The sequence below is a fragment of the Triturus cristatus genome, chromosome 6, assembly GCF_964204655.1.
Source record: "Triturus cristatus chromosome 6, aTriCri1.1, whole genome shotgun sequence".
In the NCBI taxonomy this organism is placed as follows: domain Eukaryota; kingdom Metazoa; phylum Chordata; class Amphibia; order Caudata; family Salamandridae; genus Triturus; species Triturus cristatus.
The window spans coordinates 884,334,935-884,361,098 of NC_140589.1; the positions used below are offsets into that span (position 1 = coordinate 884,334,935).

Consider the following 26,164-nt stretch of genomic DNA (forward strand, 5'->3'; position numbering starts at 1 on the left):
TCACCTTGTCCAGGGACCCAGGCATGCTGCCTTTCCACTCTCAGAGCCCTTCACCTAACCTACTGTGCAGCTGTTTCACCTCTAATATCACTGTTCCACAGGCAGCGTGATGTCACAATGTTCCTTGTCTGTAGCCTGAACCATGAGCCTTTGCAACCCTGGCATAATCTACATACTTCCAATTGGTGAAGTCTTGGACCACAAATGCAGTGAAGAATAATGGATTGTTACTCTTCATTCATTTTTGCCCATTGGCTCAGATGTGAATGCTTACAGGCCATCCGAGCATCTCTGCCAGGCCACCCTATGTCTAGAGACTGTAGATTTAGAGAGTTTATAAACATTGTAGGTTCATCAATGAAGTGTGCTCGCTTCGGCAGCACATATACTAAAATTGGAACGATACAGAGAAGATTAGCATGGCCCCTGCGCAAGGATGACACGCAAATTCGTGAAGCGTTCCATATTTTTACCAGCTTTCAGGAGAGAAATGTTCTATGTTTTCAAGACTAATTGAAATAATAAAGCAGGTTCCAGTGCTTTCCTCCTAATATGTATTTTTCAATTTTTCTCTCCTCAACATTTTTAATGTATTTACCTCGCAGTAAAGAAGGTGCACTCTATGTGTCCAGCTGCATTTAGCAAGGAAGCCTGCAGGACTTCTGGGACTTTTCTTTCTCTTCTTCAGCCTCCCTGTCATTATTCTTCACAACCCCCAAATCTATACTGCTGCCAGCGATGCGTTGCTTTGTGGGAAGCAAGACAAAGAGAAGGGGAGGGCCTATGCAAATGATGGCCTCAGGGCTGTCTGGGAGTCCCTTTTCAGCAGTACTGTTAAAATCCGCCTTGCAACCAAATTGGTCGGGTAAGCTGAAAAACACAAGGCATGATTGGGCACCGGGTCCTCTAGGCCCTTGGAGGACATATTGGGCCTGCATCCCTCAGTTTCTGAGGTCCAAGAAATGTTCACCCTCCACCCTAATAGAGAGGTATTGGCCGATCGTGGCCGATCGGGGCAGAAGGGAGCAGGGCAAGATGCTCATGATCCTGCTCTAATAATGAACTGCCTTCCTCTCTCCTTACCTGTGGTTATGCCTGGCTGCTTGGTTCCAGTTGTAGGCCTACATCCCACAGGCAATTTGCTTGTCTCTCTCACACATGTAAATGGGTCAGCACTCAAGTGCACACACCTGCCTGCACCCACAGATCCTCTCACACACACTTTTCTCAACAAGATTTTTTCCTAGTTTAGAGACTCAGAGACCCATGTTGAAATACAAAAGCAGCACACCACATGACGGCCTTCACATAGAATCCAGCAGCAAATGGGAAACTTTTAACTAGCCGTGGTCCTATTACTGCAGCCCTACCATGGAACGACTGCTGGATGAGTCGTGCTCGAGAATATTGAACCTACAACAAGTCTGAGGTAAATAAGAATTCCACAGGAATACCATAAAACATGGACCTATGACCCTTTCGAGCCAGATAGGAATCAAACCTACAATCTTCTGATCCGTAGTCAGACGCGTTATCCATTGCGCCACTGGCCCCATGTAGGTACACCCATACTTTTGTCCTTAAGAGGACCAGAAATTGTGTGTGTGTGTGTGTGTGTGTGTGTGTTTTAAAACACCATTCCATCAACCTTTTTAGCCATGTTTACTGCTCACAACCAGAAGACACAAGTAAACCCACCTGAGGGACCTCCTGAAATTCTGTTCTGTCAGGTGTTCCTAACTTATACAAAGGACTTTAGGAGGAGGAAGGACCTAAAAGTCAGGCGAAATGGTCCTAGATCCAAGGAAATGTTTTAGATCAGCCTCAGTTTCTTAAATAGTCTGCATTAACATCATCAGTTCCACGTCTGTGTGGAGCTGATCTTGAGGACTTCTTAATCAGCAGGCGGGTACAACAATAAAGTGTTTAATATTACAATACAGGCGAAAATTCAGACACCTTGTCATAGGCTCACCTTGTCCAGGGACCCAGGCATGCTGCCTTTCCACTCTCAGAGCCCTTCACCTAACCTACTGTGCAGCTGTTTCACCTCTAATATCACTGTTCCACAGGCAGCGTGATGTCACAATGTTCCTTGTCTGTAGCCTGAACCATGAGCCTTTGCAACCCTGGCATAATCTACATACTTCCAATTGGTGAAGTCTTGGACCACAAATGCAGTGAAGAATAATGGATTGTTACTCTTCATTCATTTTTGCCCATTGGCTCAGATGTGAATGCTTACAGGCCATCCGAGCATCTCTGCCAGGCCACCCTATGTCTAGAGACTGTAGATTTAGAGAGTTTATAAACATTGTAGGTTCATCAATGAAGTGTGCTCGCTTCGGCAGCACATATACTAAAATTGGAACGATACAGAGAAGATTAGCATGGCCCCTGCGCAAGGATGACACGCAAATTCGTGAAGCGTTCCATATTTTTACCAGCTTTCAGGAGAGAAATGTTCTATGTTTTCAAGACTAATTGAAATAATAAAGCAGGTTCCAGTGCTTTCCTCCTAATATGTATTTTTCAATTTTTCTCTCCTCAACATTTTTAATGTATTTACCTCGCAGTAAAGAAGGTGCACTCTATGTGTCCAGCTGCATTTAGCAAGGAAGCCTGCAGGACTTCTGGGACTTTTCTTTCTCTTCTTCAGCCTCCCTGTCATTATTCTTCACAACCCCCAAATCTATACTGCTGCCAGCGATGCGTTGCTTTGTGGGAAGCAAGACAAAGAGAAGGGGAGGGCCTATGCAAATGATGGCCTCAGGGCTGTCTGGGAGTCCCTTTTCAGCAGTACTGTTAAAATCCGCCTTGCAACCAGATTGGTCGGGTAAGCTGAAAAACACCAGGCATGATTGGGCACCGGGTCCTCTAGGCCCTTGGAGGACATATTGGGCCTGCATCCCTCAGTTTCTGAGGTCCAAGAAATGTTCACCCTCCACCCTAATAGAGAGGTCTTGGCCGATCGGGGCAGAAGGGAGCAGGGCAAGATGCTCATGATCCTGCTCTAATAATGAACTGCCTTCCTCTCTCCTTACCTGTGGTTATGCCTGGCTGCTTGGTTCCAGTTGTAGGCCTACATCCCACAGGCAATTTGCTTGTCTCTCTCACACATGTAAATGGGTCAGCACTCAAGTGCACACACCTGCCTGCACCCACAGATCCTCTCACACACTTTTCTCAACAAGATTTTTTCCTAGTTTAGAGACTCAGAGACCCATGTTGAAATACAAAAGCAGCACACCACATGACGGCCTTCACATAGAATCCAGCAGCAAATGGGAAACTTTTAACTAGCCGTGGTCCTATTACTGCAGCCCTACCATGGAACGACTGCTGGATGAGTCGTGCTCGAGAATATTGAACCTACAACAAGTCTGAGGTAAATAAGAATTCCACAGGAATACCATAAACAGGGACCTATGACCCTTTCGAGCCAGATAGGAATCAAACCTACAATCGTCTGATCCGTAGTCAGACGCGTTATCCATTGCGCCACTGGCCCCATGTAGGTACACCCATACTTTTGTCCTTAAGAGGACCAGAAATTGTGTGTGTGTGTGTGTGTGTGTGTGTGTGTGTTTTAAAACACCATTCCATCAACCTTTTTAGCCATGTTTACTGCTCACAACCAGAAGACACAAGTAAACCCACCTGAGGGACCTCCTGAAATTCTGTTCTGTCAGGTGTTCCTAACTTATACAAAGGACTTTAGGAGGAGGAAGGACCTAAAAGTCAGGCGAAATGGTCCTAGATCCAAGGAAATGTTTTAGATCAGCCTCAGTTTCTTAAATAGTCTGCATTAACATCATCAGTTCCACGTCTGTGTGGAGCTGATCTTGAGGACTTCTTAATCAGCAGGCGGGTACAACAATAAAGTGTTTAATATTACAATACAGGCGAAAATTCAGACACCTTGTCATAGGCTCACCTTGTCCAGGGACCCAGGCATGCTGCCTTTCCACTCTCAGAGCCCTTCACCTAACCTACTGTGCAGCTGTTTCACCTCTAATATCACTGTTCCACAGGCAGCGTGATGTCACAATGTTCCTTGTCTGTAGCCTGAACCATGAGCCTTTGCAACCCTGGCATAATCTACATACTTCCAATTGGTGAAGTCTTGGACCACAAATGCAGTGAAGAATAATGGATTGTTACTCTTCATTCATTTTTGCCCATTGGCTCAGATTTGAATGCTTACAGGCCATCCGAGCATCTCTGCCAGGCCACCCTATGTCTAGAGACTGTAGATTTAGAGAGTTTATAAACATTGTAGGTTCATCACTGAAGTGTGCTCGCTTCGGCAGCACATATACTAAAATTGGAACGATACAGAGAAGATTAGCATGGCCCCTGCGCAAGGATGACACGCAAATTCGTGAAGCGTACCATATTTTTACCAGCTTTCAGGAGAGAAATGTTCTATGTTTTCAAGACTAATTGAAATAATAAAGCAGGTTCCAGTGCTTTCCTCCTAATATGTATTTTTCAATTTTTCTCTCCTCAACATTTTTAATGTATTTACCTCGCAGTAAAGAAGGTGTACTCTATGTGTCCAGCTGCATTTAGCAAGGAAGCCTGCAGGACTTCTGGGACTTTTCTTTCTCTTCTTCAGCCTCCCTGTCATTATTCTTCACAACCCCCAAATCTATACTGCTGCCAGCGATGCGTTGCTTTGTGGGAAGCAAGACAAAGAGAAGGGGAGGGCCTATGCAAATGATGGCCTCAGGGCTGTCTGGGAGTCCCTTTTCAGCAGTACTGTTAAAATCCGCCTTGCAACCAGATTGGTCTGGTAAGCTGAAAAATACCAGGCATGATTGGGCACCGGGTCCTCTAGGCCCTTGGAGGACATATTGGGCCTGCATCCCTCAGTTTCTGAGGTCCAAGAAATGTTCACCCTCCACCCTAATAGAGAGGTCTTGGCCGATCGGGGCAGAAGGGAGCAGGGCAAGATGCTCATGATCCTGCTCTAATAATGAACTGCCTTCCTCTCTCCTTACCTGTGGTTATGCCTGGCTGCTTGGTTCCAGTTGTAGGCCTACATCCCACAGGCAATTTGCTTGTCTCTCTCACACATGTAAATGGGTCAGCACTCAAGTGCACACACCTGCCTGCACCCACAGATCCTCTCACACACACTTTTCTCAACAAGATTTTTTCCTAGTTTAGAGACTCAGAGACCCATGTTGAAATACAAAAGCAGCACACCACATGACGGCCTTCACATAGAATCCAGCAGCAAATGGGAAACTTTTAACCAGCCGTGGTCCTATTACTGCAGCCCTACCATGGAACGACTGCTGGATGAGTCGTGCTCAAGAATATTGAACCTACAACAAGTCTGAGGTAAATAAGAATTCCACAGGAATACCATAAAACAGGGACCTATGACCCTTTCGAGCCAGATAGGAGTCGAACCTACAATCTTCTGATCCGTAGTCAGACACGTTATCCATTGCGCCACTGGCCCCATGTAGGTACACCCATACTTTTGTCCTTAAGAGGACCAGAAATTGTGTGTGTGTGTGTGTGTGTGTGTGTTTTAAAACACCATTCCATCAACCTTTTTAGCCATGTTTACTGCTCACAACCAGAAGACACAAGTAAACCCACCTGAGGGACCTCCTGAAATTCTGTTCTGTCAGGTGTTCCTAACTTATACAAAGGACTTTAGGAGGAGGAAGGACCTAAAAGTCAGGCGAAATGGTCCTAGATCCAAGGAAATGTTTTAGATCAGCCTCAGTTTCTTAAATAGTCTGCATTAACATCATCAGTTCCACGTCTGTGTGGAGCTGATCTTGAGGACTTCTTAATCAGCAGGCGGGTACAACAATAAAGTGTTTAATATTACAATACAGGTGAAAATTCAGACACCTTGTCATAGGCTCACCTTGTCCAGGGACCCAGGCATGCTGCCTTTCCACTCTCAGAGCCCTTCACCTAACCTACTGTGCAGCTGTTTCACCTCTAATATCACTGTTCCACAGGCAGCGTGATGTCACAATATTCCTTGTCTGTAGCCTGAACCATGAGCCTTTGCAACCCTGGCATAATCTACATACTTCCAATTGTTGAAGTCTTGGACCACAAATGCAGTGAAGAATAATGGATTGTTACTCTTCATTCATTTTTGCCCATTGGCTCAGATTTGAATGCTTACAGGCCATCCGAGCATCTCTGCCAGGCCACCCTATGTCTAGAGACTGTAGATTTAGAGAGTTTATAAACATTGTAGGTTCATCAATGAAGTGTGCTCGCTTCGGCAGCACATATACTAAAATTGGAACGATACAGAGAAGATTAGCATGGCCCCTGCGCAAGGATGACACGCAAATTCGTGAAGCGTTCCATATTTTTACCAACTTTCAGGAGAGAAATGTTCTATGTTTTCAAGACTAATTGAAATAATAAAGCAGGTTCCAGTGCTTTCCTCCTAATATGTATTTTTCAATTTTTCTCTCCTCAACATTTTTAATGTATTTACCTCGCAGTAAAGAAGGTGCACTCTATGTGTCCAGCTGCATTTAGCAAGGAAGCCTGCAGGACTTCTGGGACTTTTCTTTCTCTTCTTCAGCCTCCCTGTCATTATTCTTCACAACCCCCAAATCTATACTGCTGCCAGCGATGCGTTGCTTTGTGGGAAGCAAGACAAAGAGAAGGGGAGGGCCTATGCAAATGATGGCCTCAGGGCTGTCTGGGAGTCCCTTTTCAGCAGTACTGTTAAAATCCGCCTTGCAACCAGATTGGTCGGGTAAGCTGAAAAACACCAGGCATGATTGGGCACCGGGTCCTCTAGGCCCTTGGAGGACATATTGGGCCTGCATCCCTCAGTTTCTGAGGTCCAAGAAATGTTCACCCTCCACCCTAATAGAGAGGTATTGGCCGATCGTGGCCGATCGGGGCAGAAGGGAGCAGGGCAAGATGCTCATGATCCTGCTCTAATAATGAACTGCCTTCCTCTCTCCTTACCTGTGGTTATGCCTGGCTGCTTGGTTCCAGTTGTAGGCCTACATCCCACAGGCAATTTGCTTGTCTCTCTCACACATGTAAATGGGTCAGCACTCAAGTGCACACACCTGCCTGCACCCACAGATCCTCTCACACACACTTTTCTCAACAAGATTTTTTCCTAGTTTAGAGACTCAGAGACCCATGTTGAAATACAAAAGCAGCACACCACATGACGGCCTTCACATAGAATCCAGCAGCAAATGGGAAACTTTTAACCAGCCGTGGTCCTATTACTGCAGCCCTACCATGGAACGACTGCTGGATGAGTCGTGCTCAAGAATATTGAACCTACAACAAGTCTGAGGTAAATAAGAATTCCACAGGAATACCATAAAACAGGGACCTATGACCCTTTCGAGCCAGATAGGAGTCGAACCTACAATCTTCTGATCCGTGGTCAGACGCGTTATCCATTGCGCCACTGGCCCCATGTAGGTACACCCATACTTTTGTCCTTAAGAGGATCAGAAATTGTGTGTGTGTGTGTGTGTGTGTTTTAAAACACCATTCCATCAACCTTTTTAGCCATGTTTACTGCTCACAACCAGAAGACACAAGTAAACCCACCTGAGGGACCTCCTGAAATTCGGTTCTGTCAGGTGTTCCTAACTTATACAAAGGACTTTAGGAGGAGGAAGGACCTAAAAGTCAGGCGAAATGGTCCTAGATCCAAGGAAATGTTTTAGATCAGCCTCAGTTTCTTAAATAGTCTGCATTAACATCATCAGTTCCACGTCTGTGTGGAGCTGATCTTGAGGACTTCTTAATCAGCAGGCGGGTACAACAATAAAGTGTTTAATATTACAATATAGGCGAAAATTCAGACACCTTGTCATAGGCTCACCTTGTCCAGGGACCCAGGCATGCTGCCTTTCCACTCTCAGAGCCCTTCACCTAACCTACTGTGCAGCTGTTTCACCTCTAATATCACTGTTCCACAGGCAGCGTGATGTCACAATGTTCCTTGTCTGTAGCCTGAACCATGAGCCTTTGCAACCCTGGCATAATCTACATACTTCCAATTGGTGAAGTCTTGGACCACAAATGCAGTGAAGAATAATGGATTGTTACTCTTCATTCATTTTTGCCCATTGGCTCAGATTTGAATGCTTACAGGCCATCCGAGCATCTCTGCCAGGCCACCCTATGTCTAGAGACTGTAGATTTAGAGAGTTTATAAACATTGTAGGTTCATCAATGAAGTGTGCTCGCTTCGGCAGCACATATACTAAAATTGGAACGATACAGAGAAGATTAGCATGGCCCCTGCGCAAGGATGACACGCAAATTCGTGAAGCGTTCCATATTTTTACCAGCTTTCAGGAGAGAAATGTTCTATGTTTTCAAGACTAATTGAAATAATAAAGCAGGTTCCAGTGCTTTCCTCCTAATATGTATTTTTCAATTTTTCTCTCCTCAACATTTTTAATGTATTTACCTCGCAGTAAAGAAGGTGCACTCTATGTGTCCAGCTGCATTTAGCAAGGAAGCCTGCAGGACTTCTGGGACTTTTCTTTCTCTTCTTCAGCCTCCCTGTCATTATTCTTCACAACCCCCAAATCTATACTGCTGCCAGCGATGCGTTGCTTTGTGGGAAGCAAGACAAAGAGAAGGGGAGGGTCTATGCAAATGATGGCCTCAGGGCTGTCTGGGAGTCCCTTTTCAGCAGTACTGTTAAAATCCGCCTTGCAACCAGATTGGTCGGGTAAGCCGAAAAACACCAGGCATGATTGGGCACCGGGTCCTCTAGGCCCTTGGAGGACATATTGGGCCTGCATCCCTCAGTTTCTGAGGTCCAAGAAATGTTCACCCTCCACCCTAATAGAGAGGTCTTGGCCGATCGTGGCAGATCGGGGCAGAAGGGAGCAGGGCAAGATGCTCATGATCCTGCTCTAATAATGAACTGCCTTCCTCTCTCCTTACCTGTGGTTATGCCTGGCTGCTTGGTTCCAGTTGTAGGCCTACATCCCACAGGCAATTTGCTTGTGTCTCTCACACATGTAAATGGGTCAGCACTCAAGTGCACACACCTGCCTGCACCCACAGATCCTCTCACACACACTTTTCTCAACAAGATTTTTTCCTAGTTTAGAGACTCAGAGACCCATGTTGAAATACAAAAGCAGCACACCACATGACGGCCTTCACATAGAATCCAGCAGCAAATGGGAAACTTTTAACTAGCCGTGGTCCTATTACTGCAGCCCTACCATGGAACGACTGCTGGATGAGTCGTGCTCATGAATATTGAACCTACAACAAGTCTGAGGTAAATAAGAATTCCACAGGAATACCATAAAACATGGACCTATGACCCTTTCGAGCCAGATAGGAGTCGAACCTACAATCTTCTGATCCGTAGTCAGACGCGTTATCCATTGCGCCACTGGCCCCATGTAGGTACACCCATACTTTTGTCCTTAAGAGGACCAGAAATTGTGTGTGTGTGTGTGTTTTAAAACACCATTCCATCAACCTTTTTAGCCATGTTTACTGCTCACAACCAGAAGACACAAGTAAACCCATCTGAGGGACCTCCTGAAATTCTGTTCTGTCAGGTGTTCCTAACTTATACAAAGGACTTTAGGAGGAGGAAGGACCTAAAAGTCAGGCGAAATGGTCCTAGATCCAAGGAAATGTTTTAGATCAGCCTCAGTTTCTTAAATAGTCTGCATTAACATCATCAGTTCCACGTCTGTGTGGAGCTGATCTTGAGGACTTCTTAATCAGCAGGCGGGTACAACAATAAAGTGTTTAATATTACAATACAGGCGAAAATTCAGACACCTTGTCATAGGCTCACCTTGTCCAGGGACCCAGGCATGCTGCCTTTCCACTCTCAGAGCCCTTCACCTAACCTACTGTGCAGCTGTTTCACCTCTAATATCACTGTTCCACAGGCAGCGTGATGTCACAATGTTCCTTGTCTGTAGCCTGAACCATGAGCCTTTGCAACCCTGGCATAATCTACATACTTCCAATTGGTGAAGTCTTGGACCACAAATGCAGTGAAGAATAATGGATTGTTACTCTTCATTCATTTTTGCCCATTGGCTCAGATTTGAATGCTTACAGGCCATCCGAGCATCTCTGCCAGGCCACCCTATGTCTAGAGACTGTAGATTTAGAGAGTTTATAAACATTGTAGGTTCATCAATGAAGTGTGCTCGCTTCGGCAGCACGTATACTAAAATTGGAACGATACAGAGAAGATTAGCATAGCCCCTGCGCAAGGATGACACGCAAATTCGTGAAGCGTTCCATATTTTTACCAGCTTTCAGGAGAGAAATGTTCTATGTTTTCAAGACTAATTGAAATAATAAAGCAGGTTCCAGTGCTTTCCTCCTAATATGTATTTTTCAATTTTTCTCTCCTCAACATTTTTAATGTATTTACCTCGCAGTAAAGAAGGTGCACTCTATGTGTCCAGCTGCATTTAGCAAGGAAGCCTGCAGGACTTCTGGGACTTTTCTTTCTCTTCTTCAGCCTCCCTGTCATTATTCTTCACAACCCCCAAATCTATACTGCTGCCAGCGATGCGTTGCTTTGTGGGAAGCAAGACAAAGAGAAGGGGAGGGCCTATGCAAATGATGGCCTCAGGGCTGTCTGGGAGTCCCTTTTCAGCAGTACTGTTAAAATCCGCCTTGCAACCAGATTGGTCGGGTAAGCTGAAAAACACCAGGCATGATTGGGCACCGGGTCCTCTAGGCCCTTGGAGGACATATTGGGCCTGCATCCCTCAGCTTCTGAGGTCCAAGAAATGTTCACCCTCCACCCTAATAGAGAGGTATTGGCCGATCGTGGCCGATCGGGGCAGAAGGGAGCAGGGCAAGATGCTCATAATCCTGCTCTAATAATGAACTGCCTTCCTCTCTCCTTACCTGTGGTTATGCCTGGCTGCTTGGTTCCAGTTGTAGGCCTACATCCCACAGGCAATTTGCTTGTCTCTCTCACACATGTAAATGGGTCAGCACTCAAGTGCACACACCTGCCTGCACCCACAGATCCTCTCACACACACTTTTCTCAACAAGATTTTTTCCTAGTTTAGAGACTCAGAGACCCATGTTGAAATACAAAAGCAGCACACCACATGACGGCCGTCACATAGAATCCATCAGCAAATGGGAAACTTTTAACTAGCCGTGGTCCTATTACTGCAGCCCTACCATGGAACGACTGCTGGATGAGTCGTGCTCGAGAATATTGAACCTACAACAAGTCTGAGGTAAATAAGAATTCCACAGGAATACCATAAAACAGGGACCTATGACCCTTTCGAGCCAGATAGGAATCAAACCTACAATCTTCTGATCCGTAGTCAGACGCGTTATCCATTGCGCCACTGGCCCCATGTAGGTACACCCATACTTTTGTCCTTAAGAGGACCAGAAATTGTGTGTGTGTGTGTGTGTGTGTGTGTGTGTGTTTTAAAACACCATTCCATCAACATTTTTAGCCATGTTTACTGCTCACAACCAGAAGACACAAGTAAACCCACCTGAGGGACCTCCTGAAATTCTGTTCTGTCAGGTGTTCCTAACTTATACAAAGGACTTTAGGAGGAGGAAGGACCTAAAAGTCAGGCGAAATGGTCCTAGATCCAAGGAAATGTTTTAGATCAGCCTCAGTTTCTTAAATAGTCTGCATTAACATCATCAGTTCCACGTCTGTGTGGAGCTGATCTTGAGGACTTCTTTATCAGCAGGCGGGTACAACAATAAAGTGTTTAATATTACAATACAGGCGAAAATTCAGACACCTTGTCATAGCCTCACCTTGTCCAGGGACCCAGGCATGCTACCTTTCCACTCTCAGAGCCCTTCACCTAACCTACTGTGCAGCTGTTTCACCTCTAATATCACTGTTCCACAGGCAGCGTGATGTCACAATGTTCCTTGTCTGTAGCCTGAACCATGAGCCTTTGCAACCCTGGCATAATCTACATACTTCCAATTGGTGAAGTCTTGGACCACAAATGCAGTGAAGAATAATGGATTGTTACTCTTCATTCATTTTTGCCCATTGGCTCAGATTTGAAAGCTTACAGGCCATCCGAGCATCTCTGCCAGGCCACCCTATGTCTAGAGACTGTAGATTTAGAGAGTTTATAAACATTGTAGGTTCATCACTGAAGTGTGCTCGCTTCGGCAGCACATATACTAAAATTGGAACGATACAGAGAAGATTAGCATGGCCCCTGCGCAAGGATGACACGCAAATTCGTGAAGCGTACCATATTTTTACCAGCTTTCAGGAGAGAAATGTTCTATGTTTTCAAGACTAATTGAAATAATAAAGCAGGTTCCAGTGCTTTCCTCCTAATATGTATTTTTCAATTTTTCTCTCCTCAACATTTTTAATGTATTTACCTCGCAGTAAAGAAGGTGTACTCTATGTGTCCAGCTGCATTTAGCAAGGAAGCCTGCAGGACTTCTGGGACTTTTCTTTCTCTTCTTCAGCCTCCCTGTCATTATTCTTCACAACCCCCAAATCTATACTGCTGCCAGCGATGCGTTGCTTTGTGGGAAGCAAGACAAAGAGAAGGGGAGGGCCTATGCAAATGATGGCCTCAGGGCTGTCTGGGAGTCCCTTTTCAGCAGTACTGTTAAAATCCGCCTTGCAACCAGATTGGTCTGGTAAGCTGAAAAATACCAGGCATGATTGGGCACCGGGTCCTCTAGGCCCTTGGAGGACATATTGGGCCTGCATCCCTCAGTTTCTGAGGTCCAAGAAATGTTCACCCTCCACCCTAATAGAGAGGTCTTGGCCGATCGGGGCAGAAGGGAGCAGGGCAAGATGCTCATGATCCTGCTCTAATAATGAACTGCCTTCCTCTCTCCTTACCTGTGGTTATGCCTGGCTGCTTGGTTCCAGTTGTAGGCCTACATCCCACAGGCAATTTGCTTGTGTCTCTCACACATGTAAATGGGTCAGCACTCAAGTGCACACACCTGCCTGCACCCACAGATCCTCTCACACACACTTTTCTCAACAAGATTTTTTCCTAGTTTAGAGACTCAGAGACCCATGTTGAAATACAAAAGCAGCACACCACATGACGGCCTTCACATAGAATCCAGCAGCAAATGGGAAACTTTTAACTAGCCGTGGTCCTATTACTGCAGCCCTACCATGCAACGACTGCTGGATGAGTCGTGCTCATGAATATTGAACCTACAACAAGTCTGAGGTAAATAAGAATTCCACAGGAATACCATAAAACAGGGACCTATGACCCTTTCGAGCCAGATAGGAGTCGAACCTACAATCTTCTGATCCGTAGTCAGACGCGTTATCCATTGCGCCACTGGCCCCATGTAGGTACACCCATACTTTTGTCCTTAAGAGGACCAGAAATTGTGTGTGTGTGTGTGTGTGTGTGTGTTTTAAAACACCATTCCATCAACCTTTTTAGCCATGTTTACTGCTCACAACCAGAAGACACAAGTAAACCCACCTGAGGGACCTCCTGAAATTCTGTTCTGTCAGGTGTTCCTAACTTATACAAAGGACTTTAGGAGGAGGAAGGACCTAAAAGTCAGGCGAAATGGTCCTAGATCCAAGGAAATGTTTTAGATCAGCCTCAGTTTCTTAAATAGTCTGCATTAACATCATCAGTTCCACGTCTGTGTGGAGCTGATCTTGAGGACTTCTTAATCAGCAGGCGGGTACAACAATAAAGTGTTTAATATTACAATACAGGCGAAAATTCAGACACCTTGTCATAGGCTCACCTTGTCCAGGGACCCAGGCATGCTGCCTTTCCACTCTCAGAGCCCTTCACCTAACCTACTGTGCAGCTGTTTCACCTCTAATATCACTGTTCCACAGGCAGCGTGATGTCACAATGTTCCTTGTCTGTAGCCTGAACCATGAGCCTTTGCAACCCTGGCATAATCTACATACTTCCAATTGGTGAAGTCTTGGACCACAAATGCAGTGAAGAATAATGGATTGTTACTCTTCATTCATTTTTGCCCATTGGCTCAGATTTGAATGCTTACAGGCCATCCGAGCATCTCTGCCAGGCCACCCTATGTCTAGAGACTGTAGATTTAGAGAGTTTATAAACATTGTAGGTTCATCAATGAAGTGTGCTCGCTTCGGCAGCACGTATACTAAAATTGGAACGATACAGAGAAGATTAGCATAGCCCCTGCGCAAGGATGACACGCAAATTCGTGAAGCGTTCCATATTTTTACCAGCTTTCAGGAGAGAAATGTTCTATGTTTTCAAGACTAATTGAAATAATAAAGCAGGTTCCAGTGCTTTCCTCCTAATATGTATTTTTCAATTTTTCTCTCCTCAACATTTTTAATGTATTTACCTCGCAGTAAAGAAGGTGCACTCTATGTGTCCAGCTGCATTTAGCAAGGAAGCCTGCAGGACTTCTGGGACTTTTCTTTCTCTTCTTCAGCCTCCCTGTCATTATTCTTCACAACCCCCAAATCTATACTGCTGCCAGCGATGCGTTGCTTTGTGGGAAGCAAGACAAAGAGAAGGGGAGGGCCTATGCAAATGATGGCCTCAGGGCTGTCTGGGAGTCCCTTTTCAGCAGTACTGTTAAAATCCGCCTTGCAACCAGATTGGTCGGGTAAGCTGAAAAACACCAGGCATGATTGGGCACCGGGTCCTCTAGGCCCTTGGAGGACATATTGGGCCTGCATCCCTCAGCTTCTGAGGTCCAAGAAATGTTCACCCTCCACCCTAATAGAGAGGTATTGGCCGATCGTGGCCGATCGGGGCAGAAGGGAGCAGGGCAAGATGCTCATGATCCTGCTCTAATAATGAACTGCCTTCCTCTCTCCTTACCTGTGGTTATGCCTGGCTGCTTGGTTCCAGTTGTAGGCCTACATCCCACAGGCAATTTGCTTGTCTCTCTCACACATGTAAATGGGTCAGCACTCAAGTGCACACACCTGCCTGCACCCACAGATCCTCTCACACACACTTTTCTCAACAAGATTTTTTCCTAGTTTAGAGACTCAGAGACCCATGTTGAAATACAAAAGCAGCACACCACATGACGGCCGTCACATAGAATCCATCAGCAAATGGGAAACTTTTAACTAGCCGTGGTCCTATTACTGCAGCCCTACCATGGAACGACTGCTGGATGAGCCGTGCTCGAGAATATTGAACCTACAACAAGTCTGAGGTAAATAAGAATTCCACAGGAATACCATAAAACAGGGACCTATGACCCTTTCGAGCCAGATAGGAATCAAACCTACAATCTTCTGATCCGTAGTCAGACGCGTTATCCATTGCGCCACTGGCCCCATGTAGGTACACCCATACTTTTGTCCTTAAGAGGACCAGAAATTGTGTGTGTGTGTGTGTGTGTTTTAAAACACCATTCCATCAACATTTTTAGCCATGTTTACTGCTCACAACCAGAAGACACAAGTAAACCCACCTGAGGGACCTCCTGAAATTCTGTTCTGTCAGGTGTTCCTAACTTATACAAAGGACTTTAGGAGGAGGAAGGACCTAAAAGTCAGGCGAAATGGTCCTAGATCCAAGGAAATGTTTTAGATCAGCCTCAGTTTCTTAAATAGTCTGCATTAACATCATCAGTTCCACGTCTGTGTGGAGCTGATCTTGAGGACTTCTTTATCAGCAGGCGGGTACAACAATAAAGTGTTTAATATTACAATACAGGCGAAAATTCAGACACCTTGTCATAGGCTCACCTTGTCCAGGGACCCAGGCATGCTACCTTTCCACTCTCAGAGCCCTTCACCTAACCTACTGTGCAGCTGTTTCACCTCTAATATCACTGTTCCACAGGCAGCGTGATGTCACAATGTTCCTTGTCTGTAGCCTGAACCATGAGCCTTTGCAACCCTGGCATAATCTACATACTTCCAATTGGTGAAGTCTTGGACCACAAATGCAGTGAAGAATAATGGATTGTTATTCTTCATTCATTTTTGCCCATTGGCTCAGATTTGAATGCTTACAGGCCATCCGAGCATCTCTGCCAGGCCACCCTATGTCTAGAGACTGTAGATTTAGAGAGTTTATAAACATTGTAGGTTCATCACTGAAGTGTGCTCGCTTCGGCAGCACATATACTAAAATTGGAACGATACAGAGAAGATTAGCATGGCCCCTGCGCAAGGATGACACGCAAATTCGTGAAGCGTTCCATATTTTTACCAGCTTTCAGGAGAGAAATGTTCTATGTTTTCAAGACTAATTGAAATAATAAAGCAGGTTCCAGTGCTTTCCTCCTAATATGTATTTTTCAATTTTTCTCTCCTCAACATTTTTAATGTATTTACCTCGCAGTAAAGAAGGTGTACTCTATGTGTCCAGCTGCATTTAGCAAGGAAGCCTGCAGGACTTCTGGGACTTTTCTTTCTCTTCTTCAGCCTCCCTGTCATTATTCTTCACAACCCCCAAATCTATACTGCTGCCAGCGATGCGTTGCTTTGTGGGAAGCAAGACAAAGAGAAGGGGAGGGCCTATGCAAATGATGGCCTCAGGGCTGTCTGGGAGTCCCTTTTCAGCAGTACTGTTAAAATCCGCCTTGCAACCAAATTGGTCGGGTAAGCTGAAAAACACAAGGCATGATTGGGCACCGGGTCCTCTAGGCCCTTGGAGGACATATTGGGCCTGCATCCCTCAGTTTCTGAGGTCCAAGAAATGTTCACCCTCCACCCTAATAGAGAGGTATTGGCCGATCGTGGCCGATCGGGGCAGAAGGGAGCAGGGCAAGATGCTCATGATCCTGCTCTAATAATGAACTGCCTTCCTCTCTCCTTACCTGTGGTTATGCCTGGCTGCTTGGTTCCAGTTGTAGGCCTACATCCCACAGGCAATTTGCTTGTCTCTCTCACACATGTAAATGGGTCAGCACTCAAGTGCACACACCTGCCTGCACCCACAGATCCTCTCACACACACTTTTCTCAACAAGATTTTTTCCTAGTTTAGAGACTCAGAGACCCATGTTGAAATACAAAAGCAGCACACCACATGACGGCCTTCACATAGAATCCAGCAGCAAATGGGAAACTTTTAACTAGCCGTGGTCCTATTACTGCAGCCCTACCATGGAACGACTGCTGGATGAGTCGTGCTCGAGAATATTGAACCTACAACAAGTCTGAGGTAAATAAGAATTCCACAGGAATACCATAAAACATGGACCTATGACCCTTTCGAGCCAGATAGGAATCAAACCTACAATCTTCTGATCCGTAGTCAGACGCGTTATCCATTGCGCCACTGGCCCCATGTAGGTACACCCATACTTTTGTCCTTAAGAGGACCAGAAATTGTGTGTGTGTGTGTGTGTGTGTGTGTTTTAAAACACCATTCCATCAACCTTTTTAGCCATGTTTACTGCTCACAACCAGAAGACACAAGTAAACCCACCTGAGGGACCTCCTGAAATTCTGTTCTGTCAGGTGTTCCTAACTTATACAAAGGACTTTAGGAGGAGGAAGGACCTAAAAGTCAGGCGAAATGGTCCTAGATCCAAGGAAATGTTTTAGATCAGCCTCAGTTTCTTAAATAGTCTGCATTAACATCATCAGTTCCACGTCTGTGTGGAGCTGATCTTGAGGACTTCTTAATCAGCAGGCGGGTACAACAATAAAGTGTTTAATATTACAATACAGGCGAAAATTCAGACACCTTGTCATAGGCTCACCTTGTCCAGGGACCCAGGCATGCTGCCTTTCCACTCTCAGAGCCCTTCACCTAACCTACTGTGCAGCTGTTTCACCTCTAATATCACTGTTCCACAGGCAGCGTGATGGCACAATGTTCCTTGTCTGTAGCCTGAACCATGAGCCTTTGCAACCCTGGCATAATCTACATACTTCCAATTGGTGAAGTCTTGGACCACAAATGCAGTGAAGAATAATGGATTGTTACTCTTCATTCATTTTTGCCCATTGGCTCAGATGTGAATGCTTACAGGCCATCCGAGCATCTCTGCCAGGCCACCCTATGTCTAGAGACTGTAGATTTAGAGAGTTTATAAACATTGTAGGTTCATCAATGAAGTGTGCTCGCTTCGGCAGCACATATACTAAAATTGGAACGATACAGAGAAGATTAGCATGGCCCCTGCGCAAGGATGACACGCAAATTCGTGAAGCGTTCCATATTTTTACCAGCTTTCAGGAGAGAAATGTTCTATGTTTTCAAGACTAATTGAAATAATAAAGCAGGTTCCAGTGCTTTCCTCCTAATATGTATTTTTCAATTTTTCTCTCCTCAACATTTTTAATGTATTTACCTCGCAGTAAAGAAGGTGCACTCTATGTGTCCAGCTGCATTTAGCAAGGAAGCCTGCAGGACTTCTGGGACTTTTCTTTCTCTTCTTCAGCCTCCCTGTCATTATTCTTCACAACCCCCAAATCTATACTGCTGCCAGCGATGCGTTGCTTTGTGGGAAGCAAGACAAAGAGAAGGGGAGGGCCTATGCAAATGATGGCCTCAGGGCTGTCTGGGAGTCCCTTTTCAGCAGTACTGTTAAAATCCGCCTTGCAACCAGATTGGTCGGGTAAGCTGAAAAACACCAGGCATGATTGGGCACCGGGTCCTCTAGGCCCTTGGAGGACATATTGGGCCTGCATCCCTCAGTTTCTGAGGTCCAAGAAATGTTCACCCTCCACCCTAATAGAGAGGTCTTGGCCGATCGTGGCCGATCGGGGCAGAAGGGAGCAGGGCAAGATGCTCATGATCCTGCTCTAATAATGAACTGCCTTCCTCTCTCCTTACCTGTGGTTATGCCTGGCTGCTTGGTTCCAGTTGTAGGCCTACATCCCACAGGCAATTTGCTTGTCTCTCTCACACATGTAAATGGGTCAGCACTCAAGTGCACACACCTGCCTGCACCCACAGATCCTCTCACACACACTTTTCTCAACAAGATTTTTTCCTAGTTTAGAGACTCAGAGACCCATGTTGAAATACAAAAGCAGCACACCACATGACGGCCTTCACATAGAATCCAGCAGCAAATGGGAAACTTTTAACCAGCCGTGGTCCTATTACTGCAGCCCTACCATGGAACGACTGCTGGATGAGTCGTGCTCAAGAATATTGAACCTACAACAAGTCTGAGGTAAATAAGAATTCCACAGGAATACCATAAAACAGGGACCTATGACCCTTTCGAGCCAGATAGGAGTCAAACCTACAATCTTCTGATCCGTAGTCAGACGCGTTATCCATTGCGCCACTGGCCCCATGTAGGTACACCCATACTTTTGTCCTTAAGAGGACCAGAAATTGTGTGTGTGTGTGTGTGTGTGTTTTAAAACACCATTCCATCAACCTTTTTAGCCATGTTTACTGCTCACAACCAGAAGACACAAGTAAACCCACCTGAGGGACCTCCTGAAATTCTGTTCTGTCAGGTGTTCCTAACTTATACAAAGGACTTTAGGAGGAGGAAGGACCTAAAAGTCAGGCGAAATGGTCCTAGATCCAAGGAAATGTTTTAGATCAGCCTCAGTTTCTTAAATAGTCTGCATTAACATCATCAGTTCCACGTCTGTGTGGAGCTGATCTTGAGGACTTCTTAATCAGCAGGCGGGTACAACAATAAAGTGTTTAATATTACAATACAGGCGAAAATTCAGACACCTTGTCATAGGCTCACCTTGTCCAGGGACCCAGGCATGCTGCCTTTCCACTCTCAGAGCCCTTCACCTAACCTATTGTGCAGCTGTTTCACCTCTAATATCACTGTTCCACAGGCAGCTTGATGTCACAATGTTCCTTGTCTGTAGCCTGAACCATGAGCCTTTGCAACCCTGGCATAATCTACATACTTCCAATTGGTGAAGTCTTGGACCACAAATGCAGTGAAGAATAATGGATTGTTACTCTTCATTCATTTTTGCCCATTGGCTCAGATTTGAATGCTTACAGGCCATCCGAGCATCTCTGCCAGGCCACCCTGTGTCTAGAGACTGTAGATTTAGAGAGTTTATAAACATTGTAGGTTCATCAATGAAGTGTGCTCGCTTCGGCAGCACATATACTAAAATTGGAACGATACAGAGAAGATTAGCATGGCCCCTGCGCAAGGATGACACGCAAATTCGTGAAGCGTTCCATATTTTTACCAGCTTTCAGGAGAGAAATGTTCTATGTTTTCAAGACTAATTGAAATAATAAAGCAGGTTCCAGTGCTTTCCTCCTAATATGTATTTTTCAATTTTTCTCTCCTCAACATTTTTAATGTATTTACCTCGCAGTAAAGAAGGTGCACTCTATGTGTCCAGCTGCATTTAGCAAGGAAGCCTGCAGGACTTCTGGGACTTTTCTTTCTCTTCTTCAGCCTCCCTGTCATTATTCTTCACAACCCCCAAATCTATACTGCTGCCAGCGATGCGTTGCTTTGTGGGAAGCAAGACAAAGAGAAGGGGAGGGCCTATGCAAATGATGGCCTCAGGGCTGTCTGGGAGTCCCTTTTCAGCAGTACTGTTAAAATCCGCCTTGCAACCAAATTGGTCGGGTAAGCTGAAAAACACAAGGCATGATTGGGCACCGGGTCCTCTAGGCCCTTGGAGGACATATTGGGCCTGCATCCCTCAGTTTCTGAGGTCCAAGAAATGTTCACCCTCCACCCTAATAGAGAGGTATTGGCCGATCGTGGCCGATCGGGGCAGAAGGGAGCAGGGCAAGATGCTCATGATCCTGCTCTAATAATGAACTGCCTTCCTCTCTCCTTACCTGTGGTTATGCCTGGCTGCTTGGTTCCAGTTGTAGGCCTACATCCCACAGGCAATTTGCTTGTCTCTCTCACACATGTAAATGGGTCAGCACTCAAGTGCACACACCTGCCTGCACCCACAGATCCTCTCACACACACTTTTCTCAACAAGATTTTTTCCTAGTTTAGAGACTCAGAGACCCATGTTGAAATACAAAAGCAGCACACCACATGACGGCCTTCACATAGAATCCAGCAGCAAATGGGAAACTTTTAACTAGCCGTGGTCCTATTACTGCAGCCCTACCATGGAACGACTGCTGGATGAGTCGTGCTCGAGAATATTGAACCTACAACAAGTCTGAGGTAAATAAGAATTCCACAGGAATACCATAAAACATGGACCTATGACCCTTTCGAGCCAGATAGGAATCAAACCTACAATCTTCTGATCCGTAGTCAGACGCGTTATCCATTGCGCCACTGGCCCCATGTAGGTACACCCATACTTTTGTCCTTAAGAGGACCAGAAATTGTGTGTGTGTGTGTGTGTGTGTGTGTGTTTTAAAACACCATTCCATCAACCTTTTTAGCCATGTTTACTGCTCACAACCAGAAGACACAAGTAAACCCACCTGAGGGACCTCCTGAAATTCTGTTCTGTCAGGTGTTCCTAACTTATACAAAGGACTTTAGGAGGAGGAAGGACCTAAAAGTCAGGCGAAATGGTCCTAGATCCAAGGAAATGTTTTAGATCAGCCTCAGTTTCTTAAATAGTCTGCATTAACATCATCAGTTCCACGTCTGTGTGGAGCTGATCTTGAGGACTTCTTAATCAGCAGGCGGGTACCACAATAAAGTGTTTAATATTACAATACAGGCGAAAATTCAGACACCTTGTCATAGGCTCACCTTGTCCAGGGACCCAGGCATGCTGCCTTTCCACTCTCAGAGCCCTTCACCTAACCTACTGTGCAGCTGTTTCACCTCTAATATCACTGTTCCACAGGCAGCGTGATGTCACAATGTTCCTTGTCTGTAGCCTGAACCATGAGCCTTTGCAACCCTGGCATAATCTACATACTTCCAATTGGTGAAGTCTTGGACCACAAATGCAGTGAAGAATAATGGATTGTTACTCTTCATTCATTTTTGCCCATTGGCTCAGATGTGAATGCTTACAGGCCATCCGAGCATCTCTGCCAGGCCACCCTATGTCTAGAGACTGTAGATTTAGAGAGTTTATAAACATTGTAGGTTCATCAATGAAGTGTGCTCGCTTCGGCAGCACATATACTAAAATTGGAACGATACAGAGAAGATTAGCATGGCCCCTGCGCAAGGATGACACGCAAATTCGTGAAGCGTTCCATATTTTTACCAGCTTTCAGGAGAGAAATGTTCTATGTTTTCAAGACTAATTGAAATAATAAAGCAGGTTCCAGTGCTTTCCTCCTAATATGTATTTTTCAATTTTTCTCTCCTCAACATTTTTAATGTATTTACCTCGCAGTAAAGAAGGTGCACTCTATGTGTCCAGCTGCATTTAGCAAGGAAGCCTGCAGGACTTCTGGGACTTTTCTTTCTCTTCTTCAGCCTCCCTGTCATTATTCTTCACAACCCCCAAATCTATACTGCTGCCAGCGATGCGTTGCTTTGTGGGAAGCAAGACAAAGAGAAGGGGAGGGCCTATGCAAATGATGGCCTCAGGGCTGTCTGGGAGTCCCTTTTCAGCAGTACTGTTAAAATCCGCCTTGCAACCAGATTGGTCGGGTAAGCTGAAAAACACCAGGCATGATTGGGCACCGGGTCCTCTAGGCCCTTGGAGGACATATTGGGCCTGCATCCCTCAGTTTCTGAGGTCCAAGAAATGTTCACCCTCCACCCTAATAGAGAGGTCTTGGCCGATCGTGGCCGATCGGGGCAGAAGGGAGCAGGGCAAGATGCTCCTGATCCTGCTCTAATAATGAACTGCCTTCCTCTCTCCTTACCTGTGGTTATGCCTGGCTGCTTGGTTCCAGTTGTAGGCCTACATCCCACAGGCAATTTGCTTGTCTCTCTCACACATGTAAATGGGTCAGCACTCAAGTGCACACACCTGCCTGCACCCACAGATCCTCTCACACACACTTTTCTCAACAAGATTTTTTCCTAGTTTAGAGACTCAGAGACCCATGTTGAAATACAAAAGCAGCACACCACATGACGGCCTTCACATAGAATCCAGCAGCAAATGGGAAACTTTTAACTAGCCGTGGTCCTATTACTGCAGCCCTACCATGGAACGACTGCTGGATGAGTCGTGCTCGAGAATATTGAACCTACAACAAGTCTGAGGTAAATAAGAATTCCACAGGAATACCATAAACAGGGACCTATGACCCTTTCGAGCCAGATAGGAATCAAACCTACAATCGTCTGATCCGTAGTCAGACGCGTTATCCATTGCGCCACTGGCCCCATGTAGGTACACCCATACTTTTGTCCTTAAGAGGACCAGAAATTGTGTGTGTGTGTGTGTGTGTGTGTTTTAAAACACCATTCCATCAACCTTTTTAGCCATGTTTACTGCTCACAACCAGAAGACACAAGTAAACCCACCTGAGGGACCTCCTGAAATTCTGTTCTGTCAGGTGTTCCTAACTTATACAAAGGACTTTAGGAGGAGGAAGGACCTAAAAGTCAGGCGAAATGGTCCTAGATCCAAGGAAATGTTTTAGATCAGCCTCAGTTTCTTAAATAGTCTGCATTAACATCATCAGTTCCACGTCTGTGTGGAGCTGATCTTGAGGACTTCTTAATCAGCAGGCGGGTACAACAATAAAGTGTTTAATATTACAATACAGGCGAAAATTCAGACACCTTGTCATAGGCTCACCTTGTCCAGGGACCCAGGCATGCTGCCTTTCCACTCTCAGAGCCCTTCACCTAACCTACTGTGCAGCTGTTTCACCTCTAATATCACTGTTCCACAGGCAGCGTGATGTCACAATGTTCCTTGTCTGTAGCCTGAACCATGAGCCTTTGCAACCCTGGCATAATCTACATACTTCCAATTGGTGAAGTCTTGGACCACAAATGCAGTGAAGAATAATGGATTGTTACTCTTCATTCATTTTTGCCCATTGGCTCAGATTTGAAAGCTTACAGGCCATCCGAGCATCTCTGCCAGGCCACCCTATGTCTAGAGACTGTAGATTTAGAGAGTTTATAAACATTGTAGGTTCATCACTGAAGTGTGCTCGCTTCGGCAGCACATATACTAAAATTGGAACGATACAGAGAAGATTAGCATGGCCCCTGCGCAAGGATGACACGCAAATTCGTGAAGCGTACCATATTTTTACCAGCTTTCAGGAGAGAAATGTTCTATGTTTTCAAGACTAATTGAAATAATAAAGCAGGTTCCAGTGCTTTCCTCCTAATATGTATTTTTCAATTTTTCTCTCCTCAACATTTTTAATGTATTTACCTCGCAGTAAAGAAGGTGTACTCTATGTGTCCAGCTGCATTTAGCAAGGAAGCCTGCAGGACTTCTGGGACTTTTCTTTCTCTTCTTCAGCCTCCCTGTCATTATTCTTCACAACCCCCAAATCTATACTGCTGCCAGCGATGCGTTGCTTTGTGGGAAGCAAGACAAAGAGAAGGGGAGGGCCTATGCAAATGATGGCCTCAGGGCTGTCTGGGAGTCCCTTTTCAGCAGTACTGTTAAAATCCGCCTTGCAACCAGATTGGTCTGGTAAGCTGAAAAATACCAGGCATGATTGGGCACCGGGTCCTCTAGGCCCTTGGAGGACATATTGGGCCTGCATCCCTCAGTTTCTGAGGTCCAAGAAATGTTCACCCTCCACCCTAATAGAGAGGTCTTGGCCGATCGGGGCAGAAGGGAGCAGGGCAAGATGCTCATGATCCTGCTCTAATAATGAACTGCCTTCCTCTCTCCTTACCTGTGGTTATGCCTGGCTGCTTGGTTCCAGTTGTAGGCCTACATCCCACAGGCAATTTGCTTGTCTCTCTCACACATGTAAATGGGTCAGCACTCAAGTGCACACACCTGCCTGCACCCACAGATCCTCTCACACACACTTTTCTCAACAAGATTTTTTCCTAGTTTAGAGACTCAGAGACCCATGTTGAAATACAAAAGCAGCACACCACATGACGGCCTTCACATAGAATCCAGCAGCAAATGGGAAACTTTTAACCAGCCGTGGTCCTATTACTGCAGCCCTACCATGGAACGACTGCTGGATGAGTCGTGCTCAAGAATATTGAACCTACAACAAGTCTGAGGTAAATAAGAATTCCACAGGAATACCATAAAACAGGGACCTATGACCCTTTCGAGCCAGATAGGAGTCAAACCTACAATCTTCTGATCCGTAGTCAGACGCGTTATCCATTGCGCCACTGGCCCCATGTAGGTACACCCATACTTTTGTCCTTAAGAGGACCAGAAATTGTGTGTGTGTGTGTGTGTGTGTTTTAAAACACCATTCCATCAACCTTTTTAGCCATGTTTACTGCTCACAACCAGAAGACACAAGTAAACCCACCTGAGGGACCTCCTGAAATTCTGTTCTGTCAGGTGTTCCTAACTTATACAAAGGACTTTAGGAGGAGGAAGGACCTAAAAGTCAGGCGAAATGGTCCTAGATCCAAGGAAATGTTTTAGATCAGCCTCAGTTTCTTAAATAGTCTGCATTAACATCATCAGTTCCACGTCTGTGTGGAGCTGATCTTGAGGACTTCTTAATCAGCAGGCGGGTACAACAATAAAGTGTTTAATATTACAATACAGGCGAAAATTCAGACACCTTGTCATAGGCTCACCTTGTCCAGGGACCCAGGCATGCTGCCTTTCCACTCTCAGAGCCCTTCACCTAACCTACTGTGCAGCTGTTTCACCTCTAATATCACTGTTCCACAGGCAGCGTGATGTCACAATGTTCCTTGTCTGTAGCCTGAACCATGAGCCTTTGCAACCCTGGCATAATCTACATACTTCCAATTGGTGAAGTCTTGGACCACAAATGCAGTGAAGAATAATGGATTGTTACTCTTCATTCATTTTTGCCCATTGGCTCAGATGTGAATGCTTACAGGCCATCCGAGCATCTCTGCCAGGCCACCCTATGTCTAGAGACTGTAGATTTAGAGAGTTTATAAACATTGTAGGTTCATCAATGAAGTGTGCTCGCTTCGGCAGCACATATACTAAAATTGGAACGATACAGAGAAGATTAGCATGGCCCCTGCGCAAGGATGACACGCAAATTCGTGAAGCGTTCCATATTTTTACCAGCTTTCAGGAGAGAAATGTTCTATGTTTTCAAGACTAATTGAAATAATAAAGCAGGTTCCAGTGCTTTCCTCCTAATATGTATTTTTCAATTTTTCTCTCCTCAACATTTTTAATGTATTTACCTCGCAGTAAAGAAGGTGCACTCTATG

General features: G+C 45.4%; 23 non-coding genes across 23 annotated transcripts; 14 read left to right on the forward strand and 9 right to left on the reverse strand.

Annotated features, from left to right (window-relative positions):
• Positions 1-364: 364 nt before the first annotated feature.
• On the forward strand, positions 365-471 carry LOC146820255 (U6 spliceosomal RNA). Its single transcript, XR_014964845.1, has one exon. It is a non-coding gene; the product is annotated as a U6 spliceosomal RNA (small nuclear RNA).
• A 1,009-nt stretch (positions 472-1,480) lies between these two features.
• TRNAR-ACG (transfer RNA arginine (anticodon ACG)) lies at positions 1,481-1,553 on the reverse strand. Its single transcript has one exon. It is a non-coding gene; the product is annotated as a tRNA-Arg (tRNA).
• A 782-nt stretch (positions 1,554-2,335) lies between these two features.
• LOC146820257 (U6 spliceosomal RNA) lies at positions 2,336-2,442 on the forward strand. The gene has a single exon (XR_014964856.1). It is a non-coding gene; the product is annotated as a U6 spliceosomal RNA (small nuclear RNA).
• Positions 2,443-4,297: 1,855 nt separating this feature from the next.
• Positions 4,298-4,404, forward strand: LOC146820258 (U6 spliceosomal RNA). Its single transcript, XR_014965375.1, has one exon. It is a non-coding gene; the product is annotated as a U6 spliceosomal RNA (small nuclear RNA).
• Positions 4,405-5,403: 999 nt separating this feature from the next.
• TRNAR-ACG (transfer RNA arginine (anticodon ACG)) lies at positions 5,404-5,476 on the reverse strand. The gene has a single exon. It is a non-coding gene; the product is annotated as a tRNA-Arg (tRNA).
• Positions 5,477-6,256: 780 nt separating this feature from the next.
• Positions 6,257-6,363, forward strand: LOC146820260 (U6 spliceosomal RNA). Its single transcript, XR_014964868.1, has one exon. It is a non-coding gene; the product is annotated as a U6 spliceosomal RNA (small nuclear RNA).
• Positions 6,364-7,372: 1,009 nt separating this feature from the next.
• TRNAR-ACG (transfer RNA arginine (anticodon ACG)) lies at positions 7,373-7,445 on the reverse strand. The gene has a single exon. It is a non-coding gene; the product is annotated as a tRNA-Arg (tRNA).
• Positions 7,446-8,221: 776 nt separating this feature from the next.
• LOC146820262 (U6 spliceosomal RNA) lies at positions 8,222-8,328 on the forward strand. Its single transcript, XR_014964879.1, has one exon. It is a non-coding gene; the product is annotated as a U6 spliceosomal RNA (small nuclear RNA).
• A 1,009-nt stretch (positions 8,329-9,337) lies between these two features.
• Positions 9,338-9,410, reverse strand: TRNAR-ACG (transfer RNA arginine (anticodon ACG)). The gene has a single exon. It is a non-coding gene; the product is annotated as a tRNA-Arg (tRNA).
• A 770-nt stretch (positions 9,411-10,180) lies between these two features.
• Positions 10,181-10,287, forward strand: LOC146820264 (U6 spliceosomal RNA). Its single transcript, XR_014964476.1, has one exon. It is a non-coding gene; the product is annotated as a U6 spliceosomal RNA (small nuclear RNA).
• Positions 10,288-11,296: 1,009 nt separating this feature from the next.
• Positions 11,297-11,369, reverse strand: TRNAR-ACG (transfer RNA arginine (anticodon ACG)). The gene has a single exon. It is a non-coding gene; the product is annotated as a tRNA-Arg (tRNA).
• Positions 11,370-12,155: 786 nt separating this feature from the next.
• Positions 12,156-12,262, forward strand: LOC146820266 (U6 spliceosomal RNA). The gene has a single exon (XR_014965376.1). It is a non-coding gene; the product is annotated as a U6 spliceosomal RNA (small nuclear RNA).
• Positions 12,263-13,261: 999 nt separating this feature from the next.
• Positions 13,262-13,334, reverse strand: TRNAR-ACG (transfer RNA arginine (anticodon ACG)). Its single transcript has one exon. It is a non-coding gene; the product is annotated as a tRNA-Arg (tRNA).
• A 780-nt stretch (positions 13,335-14,114) lies between these two features.
• On the forward strand, positions 14,115-14,221 carry LOC146820268 (U6 spliceosomal RNA). The gene has a single exon (XR_014964478.1). It is a non-coding gene; the product is annotated as a U6 spliceosomal RNA (small nuclear RNA).
• Positions 14,222-15,230: 1,009 nt separating this feature from the next.
• On the reverse strand, positions 15,231-15,303 carry TRNAR-ACG (transfer RNA arginine (anticodon ACG)). The gene has a single exon. It is a non-coding gene; the product is annotated as a tRNA-Arg (tRNA).
• Positions 15,304-16,077: 774 nt separating this feature from the next.
• Positions 16,078-16,184, forward strand: LOC146820270 (U6 spliceosomal RNA). Its single transcript, XR_014964890.1, has one exon. It is a non-coding gene; the product is annotated as a U6 spliceosomal RNA (small nuclear RNA).
• A 1,009-nt stretch (positions 16,185-17,193) lies between these two features.
• Positions 17,194-17,266, reverse strand: TRNAR-ACG (transfer RNA arginine (anticodon ACG)). Its single transcript has one exon. It is a non-coding gene; the product is annotated as a tRNA-Arg (tRNA).
• A 780-nt stretch (positions 17,267-18,046) lies between these two features.
• Positions 18,047-18,153, forward strand: LOC146820272 (U6 spliceosomal RNA). The gene has a single exon (XR_014964901.1). It is a non-coding gene; the product is annotated as a U6 spliceosomal RNA (small nuclear RNA).
• A 1,858-nt stretch (positions 18,154-20,011) lies between these two features.
• On the forward strand, positions 20,012-20,118 carry LOC146820273 (U6 spliceosomal RNA). The gene has a single exon (XR_014964912.1). It is a non-coding gene; the product is annotated as a U6 spliceosomal RNA (small nuclear RNA).
• A 1,009-nt stretch (positions 20,119-21,127) lies between these two features.
• TRNAR-ACG (transfer RNA arginine (anticodon ACG)) lies at positions 21,128-21,200 on the reverse strand. Its single transcript has one exon. It is a non-coding gene; the product is annotated as a tRNA-Arg (tRNA).
• Positions 21,201-21,982: 782 nt separating this feature from the next.
• LOC146820275 (U6 spliceosomal RNA) lies at positions 21,983-22,089 on the forward strand. Its single transcript, XR_014964918.1, has one exon. It is a non-coding gene; the product is annotated as a U6 spliceosomal RNA (small nuclear RNA).
• A 1,859-nt stretch (positions 22,090-23,948) lies between these two features.
• Positions 23,949-24,055, forward strand: LOC146820276 (U6 spliceosomal RNA). The gene has a single exon (XR_014965377.1). It is a non-coding gene; the product is annotated as a U6 spliceosomal RNA (small nuclear RNA).
• A 1,848-nt stretch (positions 24,056-25,903) lies between these two features.
• LOC146820277 (U6 spliceosomal RNA) lies at positions 25,904-26,010 on the forward strand. Its single transcript, XR_014964925.1, has one exon. It is a non-coding gene; the product is annotated as a U6 spliceosomal RNA (small nuclear RNA).
• Positions 26,011-26,164: the final 154 nt, after the last annotated feature.